Source organism: Dipodomys spectabilis, unplaced genomic scaffold, assembly GCF_019054845.1.
Source record: "Dipodomys spectabilis isolate Male_0828 unplaced genomic scaffold, ASM1905484v1 ptg000030l, whole genome shotgun sequence".
NCBI lineage: Eukaryota > Metazoa > Chordata > Mammalia > Rodentia > Heteromyidae > Dipodomys > Dipodomys spectabilis.
Window position 1 is genome coordinate 6,408,992 of NW_024870707.1, and position 23,168 is coordinate 6,432,159.

Here is a 23,168-nt window from a genome sequence, read left to right on the forward strand (position 1 = left end):
CATTCAATGGATCACCCTGAAACCAAGTTTATCTTTGTCCTAGAGTGCAGCCTTCCTAAGTAAAACTGTCCTCACATGATGAATTATACAGGATGCTAGGCATTCACACATAGTGGTTCCACAGGAAGTCACGCTTAGGAGAGGAACAGGAAGGTGCAATGCTTATGTGCATCTGAGCATACAGAATAACATTTATGGAAATGAACTCCAGGAAATGAAAACAAGAAGGTTGTTCTTTGTTGTTTTTTTTGTTTTCTTTTTATCTGTGTGTTCATTTATCTATCTTTGGGGGTGGTGTAAAGGGGGGCACAGAAATGGAGGGGCAAACTAGACACTATGTTATAAATGAACTATACAACTGGGAAACTGGGACGGTGCAAGGGAAGGGGTGACATTGTCCAAAAAGAAACGTACTGACTATTGGGCTTGTGTAACTATAATCCCTCTGTATATCACCTTTATAATAACCATCTTTATTGTTTTTTGTTGTTGGTGGTGGTGGTGGTCACGGGGCTTGAACTCTAGGCCTGGGCACTGTCCCTCAGCTCTTCAGCTCAAGGCTAGCGCTCTACCACTTGAACCACAGCGCCACTTCCGGCTTTTTCTGCTTAAGTAGTGCTGAGGAATCGAACTAGGACCTCATGCATGCAAAGCAAACACTCTACCACTGAGCCACCTGCCCAGCCCCAGTAACGATTTTTAAATAATAATTTTTTTAAACCCTGTCTGGAGACTATCAGCCCTATCGGCTTTTCTCATGCTGAGGTTGTTGGCAACATAAATTGTAGGATATACAAGCTGTCAGCTCTTAAAGGAACTTGAATGCTTCCATCACCCAAACACCTGTCATTTCACAGAGGAAGAAATGGAGTCTAAGAGGAAGTTATCCAACTTGATTCTTTTTGTTGTTGTTGTTTTGTCAGTCATGGGGCTTGAACTCTGGGCCTCAGTTTCAACTTGTTTATTCTCATGCAGACTCATATAATCTTTGTTAAATTGTTCAACATCTCCCATAGAGTGAAGCTGATTTTTCTTTCTTCGGTGGCCCTGGAGTTTGAATTCAGGTTCTTGAGCTGGCTCAACACATATCTACAACTTGGGCTACAAGAAGCCCCCTCTCCCACTCTTTTTTTCTTCTTTTATTTTTCAAATAGAGTCTCGTGGTTTTGAGTAGGCAAAGTCTACAGCCTCCTAGGTAGCTGGTAACACAGCTGTCTACCATGATGTCTGGTCTTTTGATTGAAATGAGGTCTCCCTAACTTTGTGTCCTTGCTGGCTTCTACCATGATCCTCTCAATCTGCACCTCTCAATATAGATATGAATTATAGATATGAACCCTAAGAAGAGAAACTGAGCTTCTAAAATATAAATAAAAATTTTAAAAAAGAAAAGCTTTCCTAAGAACAGCACTTAGTAAAATGCTTTGTAACCTCTCCTTACCACTAGAGGGAGCCATTCCCTTTTCCATGTTTCTCTCTTGGGAAGCTATTTAAGAACCTGAGATTGTTTTTTTCCCCAAGATGAAGCTTTAAAACTTGTTATCACAGGCCAGGTGCTGGTGCTTCACTCCTGTATCCAGAGGCTGAGCTCTGAGAATCACAGTTTGAAGCCAGTCTGGGCAGGAAAATCCCTAAGACTCTTAGCTCCAATTAACTACCAAAAAGCCAGAAGCTGGAGCTGTGGTTCAAGTGGTGGTAGCCAAATGAGAACTTGGGAGCCCTGAGTTTAAGCCCCCAGTACAGGTACACACACACACACACACACACACACACACACACACACACCATATGTTAAGGAGAGACAGAGGAAAGGCAAATTTTCCATCTGCTTGAGCTGGGCTGTGCATCTTCTGTGCTGCTGGTCTGGGACCTTCCCCCTTAGACTAGGACTTAAGACCATTGACTCCTTTGTCTCCCACATCACCGGTTGGTTGAATGCTTATGCTCCTCTCCCAAATTTGTACATAAACATAATCCCAGCCACCCATTGGTGGCTCACACCCGTTATCCTACTACTCAGGAAGCTGAAATCCGAGGATGGTAGTTCAAAGCCAGCCCTGATAGTAACGTCCATGAGACTCTTATCTCCAATAAACCATCCCCCCCACCCCCCACCCCCCAAAAAAGAACTGTATCTTACGTTGTAGAGTGCTAGCCCTGAGTATAAATGCTCAGAGAGAGAGAGAGAGCCTTTTCTCCTCTGGTCACATATAGTGAAGAACGTATAGAGTGTTTCCTGTTTTGTAGCGATCATGAATTGAACTGTTAACAAGCACTTGTTTGTAGGTCTTTGTGTAACTATATGCTTTAAGGTCTCCCCAGTAAATACCTGGGCATGGAATAACTGGGTTCTATGCTGTTTTCAGGTTGACAGGAGAACTTCTGAACTCTCCCAAAGAGGCAGTGTTGAGAGAATTTCTTTATGCTCTGATTTATGTTCGGTGATGATGTCTCTGTTCTCAGATCTGTGCCTGTGTTTGAGTTGTGTTGTCCATTTTCTTAGGTTTGAATCATGAGTTTTTAAATAAAGTCAATACAAAACTTTTAACAAAAAGAAGGCTTTTGCAAAACATTGATGGCTTCTCTTTTCTTTAATAATGTCTTTTGAGAAGCAAACATTCTTATATCAAGTGACTTCATTTTTTTACCATGGATCATAGTTTCTGTATCCTAGTTAAGAAATTTTCGCCTCCCTACCCAATGATCCAAAAGTTTCTCTCCTCTCTATTCTTCTAGAAGAGATATACAATGGGTTCAGGCTTTGCATCATAGTCTTTAATCGGTCCTGCCTTCTTGAAGCTTTAAATACAGTGATCTCTGATAAGACATTTATTTTGCAAAGGATGGGCCCTGTTTGAAGACCTTCAAAGACAAAATGGTTCTTCCTCTTCTTTGAGGGATACATTTCAATTATAAAAGAGCCTAAACTAAACCTACTTAAAAGAAGATCAGACTTCTAAAGTACCACAGCTAAAATGTCTTTTTCTTAATGTGTTAAATGAACACACATGAGGCTGTGCAGTTTACTGACAGACACTGACTCCTGGGCCAAACTTCAGTCAGGCTCCTTGGAGCTCCATCTCCACTAGCCCAGGGTGTGGCCTCCCCAGGGAGCTCAAACAATCTAGTTCTAGAAAGAGTCTTGCAAAACTCACTTTATGAAGAATCCCCCACCCTCCATATCTGATCAATCCCACCTGCCTCCTCTGTGAGATTTTTTTTTCCCCCTCCCCCCACGAAGACCCAGGAGTAGTGATGCACGCCTGTAATCCCAACTCTTGGGAGGCCAACGTAGGAAGGTGGATGGAAGAATCTGAAAACAGCCTAGGTTATATCGCTACATCTTAATAAAGCCAGAAAGGGAAGGAGGGACAAAGGGAAGGAAAGAAAATCTTCCCAAGTCGGCTTAGCAAGAATTTCTCATCCATTTTCCCCCCTCATTTAAAAATTGTATGTCTTAATCATTTACTATGGCCAAACCCTGGAGCAGACAAGAATGTCTCAGTCTTGATGTCTCCTCTGAAGACATCCCACCAACCACACACACACACACACACACACACACACACACACACACACACACTCATTCTGAATCTAAAGCTACAAGGAAAAAGTAAAGACAAAAGAGAAAACACAATATAAAAAATAAAAATAAAGCTGGCACCAGTAGCTCACCCCTGTGATCCTAGCTACTCAGGCAGCTGCAATCTGAGGTTGATGGTTCAAAGCCAGGCTGGGCAGAAAAATCCCTGTGAGACTCTTATCTCCAATTAACCACTCAAAAACAAACACAAACACAGAATTGGCACAAGAGTGGTAAAGAACTGGCCTTGGCCTTGAACAAAAGAGCTCAGGGACAGCACCCAGGCCCTGAGTTCAAGCCCCAAGATGGACAGAAAAGAAACGAACGAATAGTTCAAAGGAAAGAAACGAAGTGCATGGCAAACACTCAAGAGTAGAATAAAATACATAAACCAGCGCTTTCACCTGTGAAAGGAACCGTCCGGTGTTGGGGTGGGGGGTGGGGGGTGGGGAGAGGACCTCCCTGGGTGGGAATTTAACCTGGCACGCGCTCTTTGCGGGAAGTCTACGCGTGTGCGCCTCTTCCAAGGCCGAGACTAACGCCTCCAACAGGGCCTGGGAAGGATCGAGCCTTAGTAATAGGAGATGAGGCGGGGAGGACGGTGTTGGCAAACCTGCAGGAAAACCTGGGAGCTGAGGGCCCTGCCCGGCCCTGCGGGGGCGCATGCGCAGGACCAGGAGCTAGCCCTCACCAAGGCCACGATCAGAGATGCGCTTGGGGAATTGATACAACGCCGCCCATTCCTCTCCATATTTACTCAGATGGGCAAAATCTGCCTGGCAAAACTCGAGGCGCACAAGCTGGTTCCACTGGGGCTCGAACCCAGGACCTTCTGCGTGTAAAGCAGACGTGATAACCGCTACACTATGGAACCACGTGCAAGCACAGCTTGCCGGAGCGCAGGAAATCCTGACAGAAATGGTATTTTGTTGTTTGTTGGCAAAGTAGGACCCGCTTGAAAGCAGATAAACGCTCGTAAACAGGAATCGGGAAAACGATCTTAGACTTCCCAGGGCTGAGACGGAAGCACTCAGTCCTAGGCGTCAGAACCCGCCGCGGCGGTGCCGCTGAACCCGGGGTGTCCTCGGTTATGCCGAGGGGGGGGGGGGGGGGGGGAGGAAGGGGGGAAGATTCCAAGATCCCGGACTTCGGCAAAAAGCAACAAGAAAAACTCTAGTGGTTCCACTGGGGCTCGAACCCAGGACCTTCTGCGTGTAAAGCAGACGTGATAACCGCTACACTATGGAACCGGGCGCTGCCAGCCCTGCCTTCGGTGCCTTAACTAGGCAGGAGGATTCGGGCGATGGCGCGCAATGAGGTTCCGCGTCGGCGCGGGGCGGTCGGCGCCGGCGCCGCGGGGCTTCGGAGAGGCTCTCGGACCGCGTTCCCCGCCGCGCCTCCGGCTCCGGGCTCTCCCGCCCGGCCCCGCACGGCTCCGGGAGGAGCAGAGGGCGGCGCGCGCCGCCGCGGCCCGGATGTAGGCAGCGCAGAGGAAAAAAAACGGCAGCTGGCTCTGTGGCGCAATGGATAGCGCATTGGACTTCTAGACAGACGGGGGCATTCAAAGGTTGTGGGTTCGAGTCCCACCAGAGTCGCTTTTCTTGTTTTGAAACCGCGGGGAAGCCAAGAGCCGGAAAGCAAGAAGCGCGGCCTGGGCTGGTCCGGGAAGTGAGTTCCCGCGCCTCCGGGCCGCGCGGCGCCGCGTCGGGGCTGAGCTGCGGGGGGGCGGGGGGTTAATAACTGACATCAAGAACGGAGACCGTCAGATCGCTTGGAAACGTTCATTGCTGGAATAAAGCGTTTAGTTCTTCATACTTTGTGGGTAGGTACTGTTACTGCTGCTGCTGCTGCTGCTGTTGTTTAGTTACCATTCCCCCTGTGAGGTTATGAGTGCAAAGCTTCTCGTCAACCCTTCCTTCCGCCTCCCTGCCCGGCCCCCCTGACCGCCCCCCCCCCCCCCGCAGTCCGTCCGCCCGTGTGCAAAGGCCCTGAGCCCGGTGCCCGCCCCCGCCCGTGTGCAAAGGCCCTGAGCCCGGTGCCCCCCCCGCCCGTGTGCAAAGGCCCTGGGCCCGGTGCCCGCCCCCCCCGCCCGTGTGCAAAGGCCCTGAGCCCGGTGCCCGCCCCCGCCCGTGTGCAAAGGCCCTGAGCCCGGTGCCCGCCCCCGCCCGTGTGCAAAGGCCCTGAGCCCGGTGCCCGCCCCCCCCCTGCCCGTGTGCAAAGGCCCTGAGCCCGGTGCCCGCCCCCCCTGCCCGTGTGCAAAGGCCCTGGGCCCGGTGCCCGTCCCCCCCGCCCGTGTGCAAAGGCCCTGGGCCCGGTGCCCGCCCCCCCCCGCCCGTGTGCAAAGGCCCTGGGCCCGGTGCCCCCCCGCCCGTGTGCAAAGGCCCTGGGCCCGGTGCCCCCCCCGCCCGTGTGCAAAGGTCCTGGGCCCGGTGCCCCCCCGCACGCAGCTGCGTTTCAGATCCGGCCTTCTTCTCTGGGAACTTTCCAGTTGCCGCTTCAGCGTTGCCCGGGTTACCCGACAGCAGCGCTCTGCTCGCCGCTCACCAGAATGGCCGAGTGGTTAAGGCGTTGGACTTAAGATCCAATGGATTCACATCCGCGTGGGTTCGAACCCCACTTCTGGTAGACGCGCGCTCGCTTTTTCTCACTTCCTGTTCCTTTTGCCGACCCGGAGGCGTTCAAACCACAGCCAGGAAAGCGGCTGGGGGCTCTCGGCCTGCGCATGTCTGTCTGTGAGTCCGCTTTCAGCATTGATGGTTAACGTGGGGCCTGCCTTGGGGACCACACACTGGTATTTGGGGCAGGGAGCAAGGGGGAGGTTTATCTCTTTAATTCTGCTACAGACCACACATACTCTTAAAGGCAGGCAGGCTTGGGGGGGGTTGAGGGGGAGGGGGGGTTAAAGCAAAACACAAATCGACAGAAAAGGACAAAACAGAAAAACAGGAAGAGAGAAACAAGAGAATTTCGGAAAGAAAGAAAATAAGCACCAGGGAGGACACTTGTGGCTCCCGCCTGTAATCCCAGCTACTTCAAGAAACTGAGGCTGGAAAGAAGTGTATGCCTTTAACTTCTCTCTGCCTCCCGAAAGTTCTCATCTGAAAAGCCAACTAAGAGATTTCGAGAACATGGAATCATTTAACAGATCACGTTGTTTGTTTTTTTTTTTTTTTCATACTTGAAAAGAGGAATGGGAGAATGATGGGAAAGGGGTGGCACTGATCAAGATGTCACAATAAGCAAGATGATCAAGTAATGTGTGCTGGTCTTTTAAATGTCAGTAGTACAGATTGATGGTCATAAAGGAAACACTAAGAGCCCAGTTGCCACTCTCTGAAAGGTGGCTAATTCTCCACCTTAGAGATTTCCACTGGTTCACAACAACATACATACGATTGCACATGAAGTTAGTACATTCATATGCACAGATATACATATATCCTTTATTTTTCCTCTTTTTAAAGGAGTCTGTAATAGCACACATCCGTTGTACAGGGAGAGAGGTTCACTATGACACTACCATACATACAGAGGAAACCCATGAATTTTCTAGCTCTCTTCCTTACCCCTCACCCCTTCTTTAAAAAAAGTTCCACTTTTCTCTTTGCCTGACTTATGTAACTGTAATCCCTCTGTACATCACCTTTATAACAACAGTGGAAAAAAATGAAAGAACTTCAATCCAGTGGAAAAATTAAAATAAGTGGATAATCCAATTTTGTCTATTTTCCCACATGCCTAGAAGCACTTTAACCACCTTCACCCTTCACCCCTCCCTCCCCCTCCTAACCCACTGAGACCCCTCCCCAGCACAGTTTTCCCCACCAGTCATCATTTGTTTTTATGTAAGTGGACACTAAGTATGTCAAGACAGTTCGCCCCAGTTTCTTTTTGCAGGGGCCCAGATGAGATTTTCGTCACCCTTTAATTTTCTTTCACAAGCTTTATTCCACACATTCTCTTTGGCACACTGTGGTCTTTCTATTTGCCATAACCTTGCTATCTTGCCACAACTGATTCTTTCTTCTTTTTTTTTTAAATCTTTGCTCGCCATTCTTATTTATTTTTGCATAAAAGAATCTTTAAAAAAAAACATGTCCTCACATAGGATCCCAAATCTCTCTTCAAGGGACTTAGGAGGCCACATGATAAATGATTAACTGACCCATTGGATTCCCCGGGGAGACTGCTCCCCAGGTAACCGTCACCCCATGAGAGATCAAATCCAGCCCTTACACGAGTGATCGGAATCTGGATTCCACTTGGGCGGTCGGGTGGGGGGTGAAGATGTTCAGGTTCCGCCCTTCCCCCGCCCCAGGGGGTTTCCTTGCGACATTTCCACTCCTGTATGCGATGTACCCCATTCCATCTCAGCTCCTCTATCTATCCTTCTCCCTCACCCCCCGCCGCCCCCCAACTCCCACCGGCGTCTATGCCGACACAGGCGACCTCTCCACTTGGACCACCAGATGCTGAATCTGCTGCCTAACTCTGGGCATCGCCTCATGGGGAAAAGAATAAGTTAATTAATTAGCTGAATGAATGAATGAATGAATGAATGAATGAATGAATGAAAATCCCTTTTCAGGGAGCCCCGCGGGGAGCAAGCCGACGCCTCAAAGGGGCAGGGGTATGATCCACTGGTGAAAGACCGCGTGCCGTTCCACCGTGGATCACCGGAGGGAGTGCAGGCCCCGGGAGCCCGGATAGCTCAGTCGGTAGAGCATCAGACTTTTAATCTGAGGGTCCAGGGTTCAAGTCCCTGTTCGGGCGGAAGCTTATTTTAAGCCTTGTTTGTCCGGGGCTCTGCTAAGCCGCAGCAAAACTCCAGAAGGAAACCACGCTAAAGCAGATTTCCACTGTTGCCTTTTCTTCAAGGATTTCCCCAAAACGAACCTGAACCTCAAGAAAGACGTAAAGCAGAGATCTGGGCCCCGTCTCGGCATCAGAACCACAGCAGGAACGGTGGTCTCGGCCGAGCCAGGCGGGGCTGCGCCCCGGGTGGGTGGCGGGACTGCGCCCTGGGCCAGGCGGGGCTGCGCCCTGGGCCAGGCGGGGCTGCGCCCTGGGCGGGTGGCGGGGCTGCGCCCTGGGCCAGACGGGACTGCGCCCTGGGCCAGGCGGGGCTGCGCCCTGGGCCAGGCGGGACTGCGCCCTGCGCGGGTGGCGGGGCTGCGCCCCGGGTGGGTGGCGGGGCTGCGCACTGGGCCAGGCGGGGCTGCGCCCCGGGTGGGTGGCGGGGCTGCGCCCTCGGGCTCGCGATCGCCCTCGGCCGCGCTGCTCCTGCGCCGGGCAGCCCTGGCCCGGGGTCCTGCGGTGAGATGCACAGGTTGAAGAGTCTCCTTGGGAGACAATCTGCAGCCCCCGCGAGGTGACCGGAGGCCCCGCAGCCTGCACACTGCTGCATCTCATGGTGCGCAGGTGATGGTGATCCTAGGAGCTAGGAGAGGTTGAACCCTGGATATCTCATTGTGTGCAGGTGATGGTAATCCTAGGATCTGGGAGGGGTTGAACTCTGGATGCTCTTTCCGAGGGAGTGGAGTTTGTAATAAAACGTCCAGCATCTCCAGCACGAATAAAACCACTGCCGAAACCCGGGATCGAACCAGGGACCTTTAGATCTTCAGTCTAACGCTCTCCCAACTGAGCTATTTCGGCGAGGGCGAGAGTTCTCTTTCTCTGCTAATGGGAAATTTAAAAGTGAAAGAAGGAAAAAAAGGTCCCTTTATCTCCAACCTTTTAATTTTCAATCCTATTACCTCATTCAGTTCAGTGGGTTTCAGAATAAGGAGCAGTTGTCCCTGTCACGTAGGGACCATTTTCTTCGTTGCTGCTCTGCCTTGTCTCCGGTGACCTTTCACTGTCTTCCTGGTCACTTTTCCTCCTCCTACCGGTGGCCCCAATAAGAATGAAAATAGCAACGACTGTGCCTGTCCGGCCTCAGAGGCTCTGGGTTCGTTTTCATTTAATCAATAAATAAAACCAGCACCGCGTCGGTTACACAAAGCACCTGATTCCCCTTCAGTCCTCCAGGGAAAGGAGGGGTTCCACCCCTGGTCTGGGACTGCCAGAAGAATGGTGGGGGCCAGGAGACTCCACCTTCCAAACGTGCCAAAACTTAACTTGATTGATCACTTCCGAGGAGCGGGGGAGGAAAAGTTTGGAAGATTCTCCTTTGCCACAGCTGCTTGCCTTACCTGTTTATTCTGCAATGTCTCTGAGCCCCATCATTCAGCACCCTAAAAAAAAAAAAAAAAGAAGGCCATCTTGATCAATCACTCTCCCCCCTTCTTTGAATCACTGACTTATATTTTATGATGCTGGGCATTGATTTCTTGGAAATGACTCTTTCTCTGTTTCTATGCGAATCTCTTTTTGGGCTAGCCAGAAATCTCTTTAATTCTAAGAATGGCGACGACGTCTGACTTACTGGCTTTTAAGCAAAGACTCTTCTTAGTGGTTTGTGCTATCTCGTTTAGTTATCACAGGTTTAGGAAATGGAAACTGTGGCCACGGCCTTCACCATCATCATCATCATCATCATCATCATCATCCTTTCTCCTGAGAAGGCTGAGGGAGGAAAAGATTCACTTTCTAGAGGTGTGTGTGCGCGGTGTGCGTGTGTGCGCACGTGCCAGTCCTGGGGTTTGAATTCTGTTGTTCATGGCTACAGCATTACCACTTAAGCTGCAGCTCCACTTCAGGTGGGTTTGAACCCCTCTCCTTAGATCTCAGTCTCCTGAGTGGCTGTGTTGTTGTTGTTGTTGATGATGATGATGATGATGATGATGATGATGATGACGATGATGATGATGATTTGCTCCGTCCAGCAGTCCAGCAGCTACCGTAAGGCCTCAACCGCGAGCGGAGTCCCCGTCGAGCGCGGGGGGATCTGATCTCCCTGGAGGAACTCGTTCTTTTCCAGGGTCGGGGGGAGGCGAGGGTGCAGGCCGCATTCGCAGGCACCTAACCCCGAGCCAGCAGCGCCGCGGAGGGGCGAGGAGACAGGGGCTGCGATGGCTGGATCTTGTTGAAACCTCGGTTCCCCACCGGGAAACAGCGGCTGATCAAATACGGAGGTGCACATTGTGCACGGGGTTTTACTACGGTTTTCTCTGCACAGCCACGGGGGTCTTAACACCCTTCAATGTAGTTCACATGAGGCATGGAGGGGGAAAAAAAAAAAAAAAACAAGCTTCCGCCCGAACAGGGACTTGAACCCTGGACCCTCAGATTAAAAGTCTGATGCTCTACCGACTGAGCTATCCGGGCTCACGCTGCGCAGCGTCACTTTGGTCACAGAAGACCGTCCGGCGTTCCGCGGCACCCTCCGCCGGTGACGTCAGCCCGCCTGGGGGCTGCGATTCGCTGACGCTCCAACGCCCGCAGGCCCGCGGGCGCGGGGAGAGAGCGAGGTGGAGCGGGGTGGGGAGCGGGGCCGCGCCCGCGCGACGCGGATTCGCTGCAAAGAGAGGGTCGGAAGCGATGGGCGGCCCTGGCAAGCCTGCCGGGGTCTTCACAGCACGGGCACCACGAGGGCACCGCGCGTGCCACGCGGACACCGCGCGCCGCCCCCCCCCAGCCGCTTCTGCGCGTGCGCAGCGCCAGCCGCGGCCCCACCCCCCTCCCCACCCCGACCCCCGACCCCCAGGGTCCCCCCACCCTTCACCTCCACGCGACCCTCCACGTTCCTTGGGCAGATCTATGTGTGGGGACATGGCCGGGAAAAGAGGAGATGGTGGCTTCCGGCTCCAGTTGATAAAGTCTCTCAACACAAAGGACAAGGGAGTTCGTGAAGTGAGAAGACAAAGGGAAAGAACCGTGGGCCTCTGCTCGGAAGTAACTACCAGGGAGCATATCAGTAGCGGATGAAGGTAGTCAGGAAGTGTGTGGTCTGGAGGTAACATCATCTGGAGATGGTGCCCTCTCCACAGTTGATAGGTAAGGGTGATTCCCCTTTGTCCTTCCTGCTACAGGATGGAGAAAGGACACCTGTGCACAGGTGGTCAGCCCACGGGGGGCCGGGAGGGGGCGGAAGGTAGAACGCGTTTGTATCTGCTTCTTGATTGTCTTCACCTGTGAAGAATCCCCAGGCCACAGTGAGGTGTGGGGCTGTGATCTACTCTGCCACCTTTCCACACCTTGGGAGGGTGACGTTTACTGGGCATTCTCTCTGGGGAGCTTCCTGTGTGTCCAGCAAGCAGAGCGGCCCCTGAGTGGGCGAGGGAGGCATTATGTACACATCAAGGAAGTCTATACCTCGCCAGGATGCCTTCACAGGTGAGCTGCAGGGGGCGGGAATGGAATGCAGGAAGTTGACTCAGCCTTGCATACACTGTCTTCTCTGAGCTTGTTCAGATTCCAAGTGCTACACAAAAATGTCTCCCCTATCATCTTTAGATTTCATCTTTAGATTTTTAAAAAAAATAGACAGGCTTTGTCCTGCAAGGAGGAGCCCAGGGGAGTATCAAGCATTTCCTAGGAATTTGAATCTCACCTGTATTATCCATCTCTGCCTTCCCCCTTACCTGTGAGGAAGGTAACACTTGTACACATGCTGTCAGGTTTCTCCAGAGCCACAGAACATAGACAAAAATACAGGTAGATCTTGGAAGTGCTGCACGTGCATGTATAGAAACAGAACGATAAAGCCTACTGAAAAGCGTTTTAAAAGGGTGGAAGGGATGAGAGAATAAAAGAGGGACAGAGTGAGATCAAAGTACCTTATACAAATAGGTGGAAATATCACAATGGAAGCCCTCTATACAATTGATATAGTCTAATTTTAAAAAAAGGGAGAGAGGGAAAGAAGCAGAGATGAAAATAGGAGTAAAGATCGCGTTAAGAACTTGGCTCAAACAATTATGGAGGATGTTAAGCTCAAAACCTGCAAGGCAGGTTGACGGTCTGAAAATTCAGGTAAGAGTTGACTTTGCAGTTTTTACTCAACACAGCCCTAACCAGGAAACTCTCAGACAGGTATCTTTGTTGAAGTCATGATTCCTTCCTGATCAGAAAGCCATCTTTGCTCTTAAGGGCTTCAAATGACTGCATGGGACACAACCACATTCTAGATGGTAACTGGCTTGACTCAAAGCCCACTGGTGCAATAAGAATGATGACTAAAAGAAAAAGACCTACCTTGACAATCAGATCTAGAACAGTATTTAACCAAACCATGAGACACCATAACCTGGCCAAGTCAACACACAAAATTACTCATCCTACTGCAGACACACAGCATATATAGTGTGGAGGAACTACCCGGTTTATTAGCCCACCACTTGGGGTTCCTTCCTTTTGATTTTCACAGCAGTTTTTTTCTTTTAGTACCTTACCAAAACACACACACACACACACACACACACCTTTCTACTAACAACCCAGTGTCTTCAGTGGATGGAAGCAGGCAACCTGGAAGACTAAAAAAGAGAAGTAGACATAGGTCTGCAGAACATATGTCTACATTTTGCCTTTTACCACACTTAGAATATGACAACCGAACTTCATTGGAGTGGAATGTGTGTGTGTGTGTGTGTGTGTGTGTGTGTGTGTGTGTGTGTGTGTGTGTGTGGTGATAATATGATTTCACATTGTATTCCCTCAAGTGTAAGTCTGCTTGGTTATTATTCAGTTAGGATCCAGTCCAAGCTTCTAGACTCTCCTGGTCTCTACCCGGATCATGATCGAGTGGGGGGGGGGGGGGACGGGGCGGGGGGGGGGGGGGGAAACAGGTGGCCGATCGCAGTGGGTTCCCAAGTCCTGGATGCCAAGGCACCCGTGGCCCGCGACCCGCGAGCGGCTCAGACGTGGCCTGGCATCTGCTGTGGAGCGCGGAAGCCATCCAGGCCCGCCGGCCCAGGCCTGTGCTCCGGGGCCCCGCAGGCTGCGGATCCAGGGCGGCCAACCCGCAGGTGCCGCGGGGAGGCCGCCGCCCGCCTCCGGCCCGAGGAGAACGGAGCCCGCCCGGGCGGGGAGGGCGAGAACAAAGCGAGGACGCAGGGGCAAAACGGGGGGTCATCACATCACCACCATCCGCCCCGAGTCTTCTCCGGAGCGCGTTTCACCAGCAAGCTGACAAAAGCCACTGCCGAAACCCGGGATCGAACCAGGGACCTTTAGATCTTCAGTCTAACGCTCTCCCAACTGAGCTATTTCGGCGAGCCCGGCTGCCCTGCCTTCCCCCCTGTCCCATATAATTGTGGCCCGCGGGGCCCCTGGGCCGACCCGACCCGCTGGGGAGACGCGACGGGGCGCGGCCCTGCGGACGGACGGACGGACGGACGGCAGCTGCGGGACCCCGCCCCCGCCCCCGCGGTAATTGCTTTCCACCCGCGTCTGTCTTTCATGATGACGCTTCCGTGGGTGACTCCATGGTGTCGGATGCGCTGTATACAGGTCTGTAGTCAGACTCGTTTAAAACGAGAGGGAAATGGAGAGGTCCGTAAGGTCCAAGTGCCGCAGACGCCTCCCTGGTGCGGTTCAGACGCACACTGAAAGTTCAGTTTAAAAGCGCACACACCCTTTTTGAACCAACGCACCGGGCAGGCTTGGAGGGGAGCCCGAGCCCGAGGCCAGGGCCGCCCCCCAGGAACGCAGAGGCGGCCTGAGACCTTGAAACCCCTGGGCCAAGAGAGCCTGGCTCACCCACCGCGCCCCACTGCCACCCCACCCTTCCCAGCCTTCCCTCGGGCGTAGGGAACCTCAGCCCCGCTGAAGGACGGGGTCGCCCTGGGTCGCCCTTCCCAAGCTGCACTCCGGAATAAAGCACGTCGCCGGCTTTCTTGATTCTGATGCCCTCGTGACTCAGTTTCCCGACACAGTCTGCCTGAGTTTGATCTGCAGCCCTGAAAAGAGAAAAAAAAACAAAATGGGCATGTGGCTGGAGTGGTAGAGCCAGGGACTTCAGTGGATGGCACCCCGGTTCCCCCGAAGAAAAATCAGCACAGGAAGACCATTCGTCAAGTGTTCTGCATTTTGTTTTGTTGTGAATCTGAGATGGGTACCTGATGCTTTCTCATTCCTTGGCTGGTGTTCTACCAACTGAGCCATGCCTCCAACCCCTGGGATTGGCTATTTCTTTTCTCTCTTTTATTTGTCAAGTCTTCGCATGTAGACTTTTGATATTATCCCCTTTGTCTATGTGAATATACCATCTTTACTAAAAGCATCCATTTGCTAAGCGTAATATTCCAAATATACCTTAGTTGTCTCTTTTCTTTTTCGTTTTTAACGGTGTACAGTTGAGAAGGAGGCCTGCCTGATATACAAAGGCCTCTTTCAAACTCTAAGAAGCCACCTGTGGTTTCATAATACCCTTAGCAGGCTGATTCTATTCCACCTCGGCCTCTCATTGCATAACTACACATTTGTTCAAGTAAAAAAAAAAAAGTCTTAACAATTCCATAAGACAGAATAATTCAGCATTCACTCGATTCATACATAGGGAGAGAACATAGACATAACTTGCAAAGAATCTATTCAGAACATATTGGTTCAGAACTATAAAACAATGGATGTAAAGTGGAGAATCATTCCAAATTGTACTTCTTGAGAGGTAAGGAAAGAGTGTATCTGAGGTGAGCAGTACAGGGCTGCTGGGCCTAAACTCACTTGTTTAGCTCAGATTTCACTTTTTTTTTCTTTTCCCAGGTAGTAGGAAAAATCCTAAACTGCCCCCCTCCCCAACAGGACACCCTCCCAGCCCATCCAGTGGACACTGCCTAATCCCTGGAACTGTGGTTAATCTGATGGGTTTCACTAGGTTATATAATATAGCATGGCTGTTTCTATGATATGTAATTAATCTAGGTGGGCCTGACCTAGTTCAGGTGCCTGGTTAAAGCTGGGGAGTTGTGGTAGTGAAGACAGACAGATGACACTTAAAACACACCCTCCTGGTGTTTCTGTGAAGGGTTTTTTGAGTTGATTGGGTCGCGAGGGCTCTGACCCAAACAGTGGTTGTAATGGTGGAAAGGCTGTGAGACTGGGAAGTGAGGTCTAACTGGAAGAAATGGGTCCCAGGGGGCGAGCCTTTGAATGGCTCCTTCCTGTGACTCCTCTCTTCTTTGTGAGCAGCTCTGCCTCACCTCCAGCCCAAAGCAATGGAGCCAGCCAAGCATGGATGGAAGCCAAAATAAGCTGTGTCTCTCAGGAATTTGTCCCAGTGAACAAAAATCTGGCTAAAACAGGGTTTTCTCCAACTGGTGGCACAAAGGATTCAAAGATTCAAAAATATAAGGATGTGATGTAAACGCACTGGCTTGAAAATGGCACCCACATAACAAGAGTTAGTGAGAGCCTCTAGGAGTTGATTGAGAGTGGCTACTTTAGCCCACAGCCACCATCAAAACCAGTCCTCAGTCCTACAATTGCAAGAAAGTGAAGGATACCAGTGGCTCCTGGTGAGCAATCATCCTGGGTGACTCTTAGATACCCTGAGCAGAGAGAACCCTGCCCCACGGTGTAGGATTCACACACTGTGAGCTAATAAACAGGGGTTTCAAACCACAAAGGTCGTGCGTGGTAATGAAGTTGTAGCAATGGAAAACGAATTGAGAAGTGCAGACTTGTCACAGGTTTGTATAGATAGATGATAAAGAGTACATTTTAATCCTAGCCTGGTCACTTACTTGTCTATAATTTTGCACAAGTCCGTTCCTTCTTATACATATTGCACCAAATAGTGCAGTTATTGCATATGCAATTATACTAGGTCTTGCTCTAGTGAAATCAGAATCTTAGCATATAAGGTGGGAGAGAGAGAGAGAATGACAATAATTTGTGTGTGTGTGTGTGTGTGTGTGTGCGCCAATCCTGAGGCTTGAACTCAGGGCCTGGGCACTATCCTTCAGCTACTTTTGTTCAAGGCGAATACTCTCCCACTTGAGTTACAGCTTCACTTCCAGTTTTTTGGTAACTAATTGGAGATAAGTCTCATGGACTCTTCTGTACCCACGCTGGCTTTAAACTCAGCCTCCTGAGCAGCTAGGATTACAGGCGTGAGCCACCAGCACCTGGCTAGAATAATTTTCTAATATTGGCCAGGTGATTATAATCTAATTTCATTCAGTCTCCCATTCTCAGTGTTTACACAAATAAGACTCATTTTTTTAGGCTGTATTTATATTTTCTACAGACCCATCCAACCCAGCATGTACAAAAATGAACTTATTTTTCCCCTCTAAATTTGTTTTTCTTCCTACCGCCTTCCATCTGTTTCCCAAGCCAGAAACCTGACAAATGTCTTCCTTTCCCCCTCTGCTCTCCATTCATAATCATACCTAATGCTCTTTGTTCTACTTCAGTAGTTCTGGAATTCTGAAAACATCTCAAATCTTCTCATCTGGTGTCCTTATCTAAAAATCCATATCCACATATCTAAAAATCAATTCCCACTGGCGCCCACTATCCTACTTTAAAACCCTTCACAGGTAAAACAAACAAACAAACAAGGTATTGCCAGGTGCCAGTGGCCTATAATTCTAGCTCCTATTCTATTCTGGAGGCAGAGATCTGAGGATCACTGTTGGAAGCCAGCCCGGGCAGAAAAATCCCCTTGAGACTCTTTTTTTGTCGGTCATGGGGCTTGAACTCTGGGTTTGGGCGCTGTTCCTCAGCTCTTTAGCTCAAGGCAAGCGCTCTACCACTTGAGGCACAGCGCCACTTCCAGTTTTCTAGTGATTTATTGGAGAAAGGAGTCTCAAGGTCTTTCCTGCCCAGGCTGGCTTTGAATTGAGATCCTCAGATCTCAGCCTCCTGAGTAGCTAGGATTACAGGCGTGAGCCACCAGCGCCCAGCTCTGTGAGACTCTTATCTCCAATTGACCACTCAAAAATAGAAGAGTGGAGCTGAGGCTCAAAATGATAGAGTGTTAGCCTTGAGCAAAAGAGCTCAAGGACAGCTCCCAGGCACTGAATTCTAGTCCCAGGACTGACAAAAACAAAACAAACAAGCCATCTCAAAATGGAATGTAAAACCTTCAATAGCTTGCTCTACCCTTCACTAGCATACAAAATCTCAGTGTTCTTTTCTTGACTGGCAGCCAAATCCAAAGTGTGCCCCACTCGAACCAGTTTTGTTTTTAATGAGTATACATTAGCTCAACAAAGAGGAAGAGTTTGTTGTGACATTTTCTTTTTTCTTTTTTGGGTCCATTCGTGGGGCCTGAACTCCGGGCACTGTCCCTCAGCTCTTCAAACTCTGGGCGCTGTCCCTCAGCTCTTCAAACTCTGGGCGCTGTCCCTCAGCTCTTCAAACTCTGGGCGCTGTCCCTCAGCTCTTCAGTGCTCTACCACTTGAGCCACAGCGCCACTTCCGGCTTTTTTTTTTTTGCTTATGTAGTGCTGGGGAATTGAACCCAGGGCCTCAGGCATGCAGGGCAAGAGCTCTACCACTGAGCCACCTTCCCAGCCCTGTTGTGACATTTTCTAGGAGCACTTTTTTAGTAACCTTAAAAGTCAGAGAATGGAATCTCTGCAACCTTTGCAAGGCTCTTTATAGAAGATTCTGAACCCCATTACTCTCAAACCCAGGGCCTTTGCATATACAGTACACAGCACTCTCTCACTGAGCTGTATATTGTGAGCCCTTGAGGTCTCTACCTTGCTTTTAACAATACCTTGCCTGCTGCTGGGTGTAGGGGATCTGTGGGAGTAGGGAAGATGAATACGTCAGGAGTATTTCATAAGCAATTATGAAAATAGAACAGTGGAGCTTGCTGAAATTGCTTAAGAAGGAGAGTGGCAGAGAGTTGACGTTGGAGAACATGGTATGCATGTATGGAAATGTCATTAGGAGCACTTCCTTGCGCGACTAATATATGCTAATAAAAAAGATACCTCAAGCCAGTCATCTGTGGCTCACACTGTCATCCTAGCTACTCAGGAGGCTGAGATCTGAGGATCATGGTTTGAAGCCAGTTTGGACAGCAAAGTCTGTGAGACTCTTATCTTCAATTAACCACTAAAAAACCAGAAGTGGAGGTATGATTCACCTGGTAGAGTGTTAGCCCTCAGCAAAACAAACAAAAAACCAACCAAACAAGGACAGCACCCAGGTTTAGAGTTTGAGCCCTAGGACAAGCACAAAAAATAAAATACAAAGTTATTTCAACTGGCAAATGCCTTTTTCCCCCTGAAAGATCCATAAGAACCAAAACAAAAAAACAACAAAAAGAAGCACTTGAAACAGACAGAAGAGAAGAAAGCCTCAGGACAGTTTAATGATAGCTTATTCTATGAGCTTCAGAAGTACTCTGCCGTAGGGCAAAAACTCTATGAACTTTCAGAAAAAGAGCTCTATATTCTTTTTTTTTTTTTTTGGGTCCAGTCATGGGGCCTGAACTCTGGGCCTGGGTGCTGTCCCTCAGTTCTTCAGCTGAAGGCTAGCGCTCTACCACTTGAGCCACAGCGCCACTTCTGGCTTTTTTCTTTCTGCTTATGTGGTGCTGAGGAATCGAACCCAGGGCCTCATGCATGCAAGGCAAGCACTTTACCACTGAGCCACCTTCCCAGCCCAAAGCTCTATATTCTTGTAGTAATCTTTCGAAGTTCCCTTGGTGTACATGGACAGTAAACAAAGTTCAAAGAGTTTTCTACACTTCCTTTGGGATTATGCTGTCAGTAAGTGTTCTACAGTTTTGAATGTAAAGCAGACCTTTGAAATGTAGACGCTCAGCATTTTTGTGAAAGTGTGAAGAATTTTGAATCATGGCCAAGGATGGTAGACCCCTCTCCAGATCCATAATCCTACCCACCAGACAACACTGGAGGACTCAAGGAAGGGTGGCTACTGTTTTAGTTGCCTTCATTTAATTTATTTGTCAGTTGGGAGCTAGAACTCTGGGCGTGGGCACTGTCCTTCAGCAGTTCAGCTCAAGGCAAGCATTATCACTAGAGCTATAGTACCACGTCTGGTTTTCTGGTGGTTGATTGAAGATAAGAATGTCACAGACTTTCCTACTTGGGCTGGCTTTGAACGGTGATCCTCAGATCTCAGCCTCCTGAGTAGGTAGGATTATAGGTGTGAGCCACTGGCGCCTGGCTGTTTTCATTGCCTTTAATACTCAAGACTGCAGGATAGAGAGGAGAGAAGACAGAAGACTGTGGTCCCTGGAGGGAAGCTGGTCCCTGGGCTCAGGGGTAGGTTGAGCCAACCCTGGGGAGGCCAAATGAGGCAGCTGGATGGGGTGAGAGGACTAAGAAGGCTGTGAACCCAAGAGCGAACACGTTCCTGACCATAGATGCTTGTCTGTGCTCAGAACATCAACCTGCACAGAAATTGTGATGGTTTAGTCACATTCAAAATCAACCTTGGTATTCTCTTTATGCTTCTTTAACACATCAAATGTTTTAACTGTAAAACAACCTTTGTTCTTGTGCAGAAGATATATGCCATATATCTACGTCATAGGATAAGCCAAGATTTAGAAATGTGTCACTATATAGCACCTTTTTCTTTCTCTTTCTTTATTCCTTCCTTCCTTCCTTCATCAGTTGTGGGGCTTAAACTCAGGGCTTTGGCACTGTCCCTGAGCCTCTTTGGGCTCAAGACTAGTACTCTTATTACTTGAGCCACAGTTCCATTTCCAGTTTTTGAGTGGTTAATTGGAGATAAGAGTCTCTTGGGGCCGGGCGCAGATGACTCACGCCTGTAATCCTAGCTACTCAGGAGGCTGAGATCTGAGGATCGTGGTTCAAAGCCAGCCCGGGCAGGAAAGTCTGGGAGACTCTTCAATAAACCACTAGAAAACTAGAAGTGGCACTCTGGCTCAAGCTGAAGAGCTGAGGGACAGTGCCCAAGTCCAGAGTTCAAGTCCCACAACTGACCAAAAAAAAAAAAAAGTCTCATGGGGACTACTCTGCTCCAGCTGGCTTCAAACAGTGACCTCAGATTTCAGTCTCCCGAGTAGCTACTAGGATTACAGGCATGAGTACCTTTCTTTTTGGACAATATCACCTCTTTCCTCCCTCTCTCCCAGCTTTGCTTCTTTTTATTAGGAGAGTGGACTTATATATTTATATGGAAAGTTTCTCACCCTCCCTAGTTATACTATACAATCTGTGACCTCTCTTTACCTCAGAGCTTTTATTTTCATGTCTGGCTGGCACTCTATTTCCAGTTGACCCTTGGATCTCAGTCTCCTGAGTGGCTTAGAGTTATAGGCTTGGGCTACTGGTGCCCAGCACATTCTTTTTAACTGAAAACCACATATATCATTTTTCTTTTAGCCTTAGCCACACAATAAAGGTTGAGCTATACATATAGGTTCATATATATGTACATATATACACACATATATATGTATATAGATATGTATATAGATCTATATATGTATATAGATATGTATATATCTTCACAAAAAAGGATTTTTATGATACAGAAGCCTCTCAGGGAGATGAACTGGGTCCCACCATTGGACCCAAAACTACATGTGTTTTTAAAAAATAATTTTAACTTTTTAAAAAATTAATCTTATACGGTCCAAGGAATTGAACATAGGGCCTTATGCATGATAGGCAAACACTTTACCACTCAGCCACATTCCCTGTCCAAAACTATGGTATTTTTGTGATTGTTGGTCGTGGGGCTTGAACTCTGGGTCTCAGCGCTGTCTCTCAGCTCTTCAGCTCAAGGCTAGCACGCTACCACTTGAGCCACAGCGCCACTTCTGGCTTTTTCTGCTTATGGGGTACTGAGGAATCGAATCCAGGGCCTCATGCATGAGAAGCAAACACTCTACCACTGAGCCACCTTCCCAGCCCCAAATCTATGATTTTTTACTTCTACTTTACTACTTTTGTTTTGTGGTTGTGGGGCTTGAACTCAGGGCCTGAGCACTGTCCCTGTGCTTCTTTTGCTCAAGGCTAGCACTCTACCATTTGAGCCACAGCACCACTATCTTTTTTTTTTTTTTTTTAATAATTTTTAATTGAAACTGATTACATAAATTTCACAGTATTGTGGGATAGTGCTAAAGTCACATACACATTTTAACTTTCACAAGGCAAATTGTCATTATCATGGTTCATAAAGTTTGTGAATTCTAAGTTTTGAAAATACAATTATTTCTTCCACATCAGGTGATATGAGAGGTCGAATTGAAAGTCATTATTAGAAGGCCAGCGACCACAAGCAGACTCATCACAAATACCTGCAACCCTGCTAATACACTTAACACTGTCAGAAAAGTGAGCCATGAAAGCAGTAAAGAGCAAGCAGAAAAACACTACCAACAAACCAGCTCAACTCCAATGGAGAGCTGAAATGGGACACCATATTGACCAGGAGGAGGGCCTGGAGACAGAAGACATGGAGACAGGAGGCATGGCATTGTCCCTGAGCTCTTGTGCTCAAGGCTGAACCATTTGAGCTACAGCTACTTATGGCTTTCTGGTGATTCATTGGAGGTAAGAGTCTCATGGACTTTCCAGCCTGCGCTGGCTTTGAACTATGACCCTCAGATCTCAGCCTCCTGAGTAGTTAGGATTATAGGCCTGGCTTTAAGTTCCTACTTGTAATGGGAGAATGGAAGAAGCAAGTAGGGAGTTAATGTCCCACACACCTCTCACAGACTGGCATTATGCTTGCTCTCATCTGAGGGCTCTCCTACTTTATTTTGCCTATCCCCCTCCGGAACTCTGAGAAAAAGCAAGCAGAGCCGCTGTCATTACTTTTGTCAAAAACTCTAGTTTAAAACTTTGAGACAGGGTCTGTGAAACTCAGGCTGGTCCTAACTCTCTTGCTTCACTGTCCTGTGGCCTAGGACTGGCTGGTTTTTTCCTTTTATTTTAGATGGGGGTTTCACTGTTGTCCAGGCTGTTTTTGAATTCCTGGGTTTAAGCAATCATCCTGACTCAGGCTAGACATATATACTGTGTGTAATTTTCAAAGATCTTCAAATCAAATTTGCTTGTTTCAAAAAGTAGAATTTGATGGGCGCCAGTGGCTCACACCTGTAATCCCAGCTACTCAGGAGACTGAGATCTGAGGATCATGGTTCAAAGCCAGCCTGGGCAGGAAAGTTTGTGAGACTCCTATCTCCAATAAAACCACCAGAAAATCAGGAGTGGTGCGGTGGCTCAAGTGGTAGAGCGCTTGCCTTGAGCTGAAGAGCTGAGGGACAGCGCCCAGGACCAGAGTTCAAGCCCCACAACCAACCCCCTCAAAAAAGAAAAATAGCAGAATTTGAGCTGGGTGTCAGAGGCTCATGCCTGTAATCCTAGCTAATCAGGAGACTGAAATCTTAGGGTCGTGGCTCAAAGCCAGTCTGGGCAGAAAAGTCTCCATGAGACTCTTAACTTCAACTAACCACTCAAAAACAAAGTGGTGCTGTGGCTCAAGTGGTGGAGCGCTATAGCCTTAGGCACAAAGCAGCTCAAGGGACAGTGCCCAGGCCCTGAGTTCAAGCCCCACAATGGACCAAAAAGAAAAAAAAAAATTGAACCCCTCCATAAACTAGGTAACAGTAAGAATTTTGTTTTTAGTATTATTTGCAGTGCTAGTTTTGAACTCAGGACCTGGTGCATACTAGGCCCCTAATTTTTCACTTTTTTTTTTTTTTTTGAGGTGAAGCAGGCCCAGA

At 48.9% G+C, this 23,168-nt stretch overlaps 1 long non-coding RNA gene and 8 other non-coding genes across 9 annotated transcripts; 4 read left to right on the top strand and 5 right to left on the bottom strand.

The window, feature by feature from the left end:
- The first annotated feature begins 129 nt into the window (after nucleotides 1-129).
- Nucleotides 130-22,411, top strand: LOC122105159. Its single transcript, XR_006147005.1, has 3 exons — nucleotides 130-231; nucleotides 12,900-12,912; nucleotides 22,402-22,411. It is a non-coding gene; the product is annotated as an uncharacterized LOC122105159 (long non-coding RNA).
- On the bottom strand, nucleotides 4,385-4,457 carry Trnav-uac. The gene has a single exon. It is a non-coding gene; the product is annotated as a tRNA-Val (tRNA).
- Trnav-uac lies at nucleotides 4,761-4,833 on the bottom strand. The gene has a single exon. It is a non-coding gene; the product is annotated as a tRNA-Val (tRNA).
- Trnar-ucu lies at nucleotides 5,093-5,178 on the top strand. Its single transcript is given in 2 exon segments — nucleotides 5,093-5,129; nucleotides 5,143-5,178. It is a non-coding gene; the product is annotated as a tRNA-Arg (tRNA).
- Nucleotides 6,126-6,208, top strand: Trnal-uaa. Its single transcript has one exon. It is a non-coding gene; the product is annotated as a tRNA-Leu (tRNA).
- On the top strand, nucleotides 8,284-8,356 carry Trnak-uuu. The gene has a single exon. It is a non-coding gene; the product is annotated as a tRNA-Lys (tRNA).
- Nucleotides 9,169-9,241, bottom strand: Trnaf-gaa. The gene has a single exon. It is a non-coding gene; the product is annotated as a tRNA-Phe (tRNA).
- Trnak-uuu lies at nucleotides 10,783-10,855 on the bottom strand. The gene has a single exon. It is a non-coding gene; the product is annotated as a tRNA-Lys (tRNA).
- On the bottom strand, nucleotides 13,672-13,744 carry Trnaf-gaa. The gene has a single exon. It is a non-coding gene; the product is annotated as a tRNA-Phe (tRNA).
- Nucleotides 22,412-23,168: the final 757 nt, after the last annotated feature.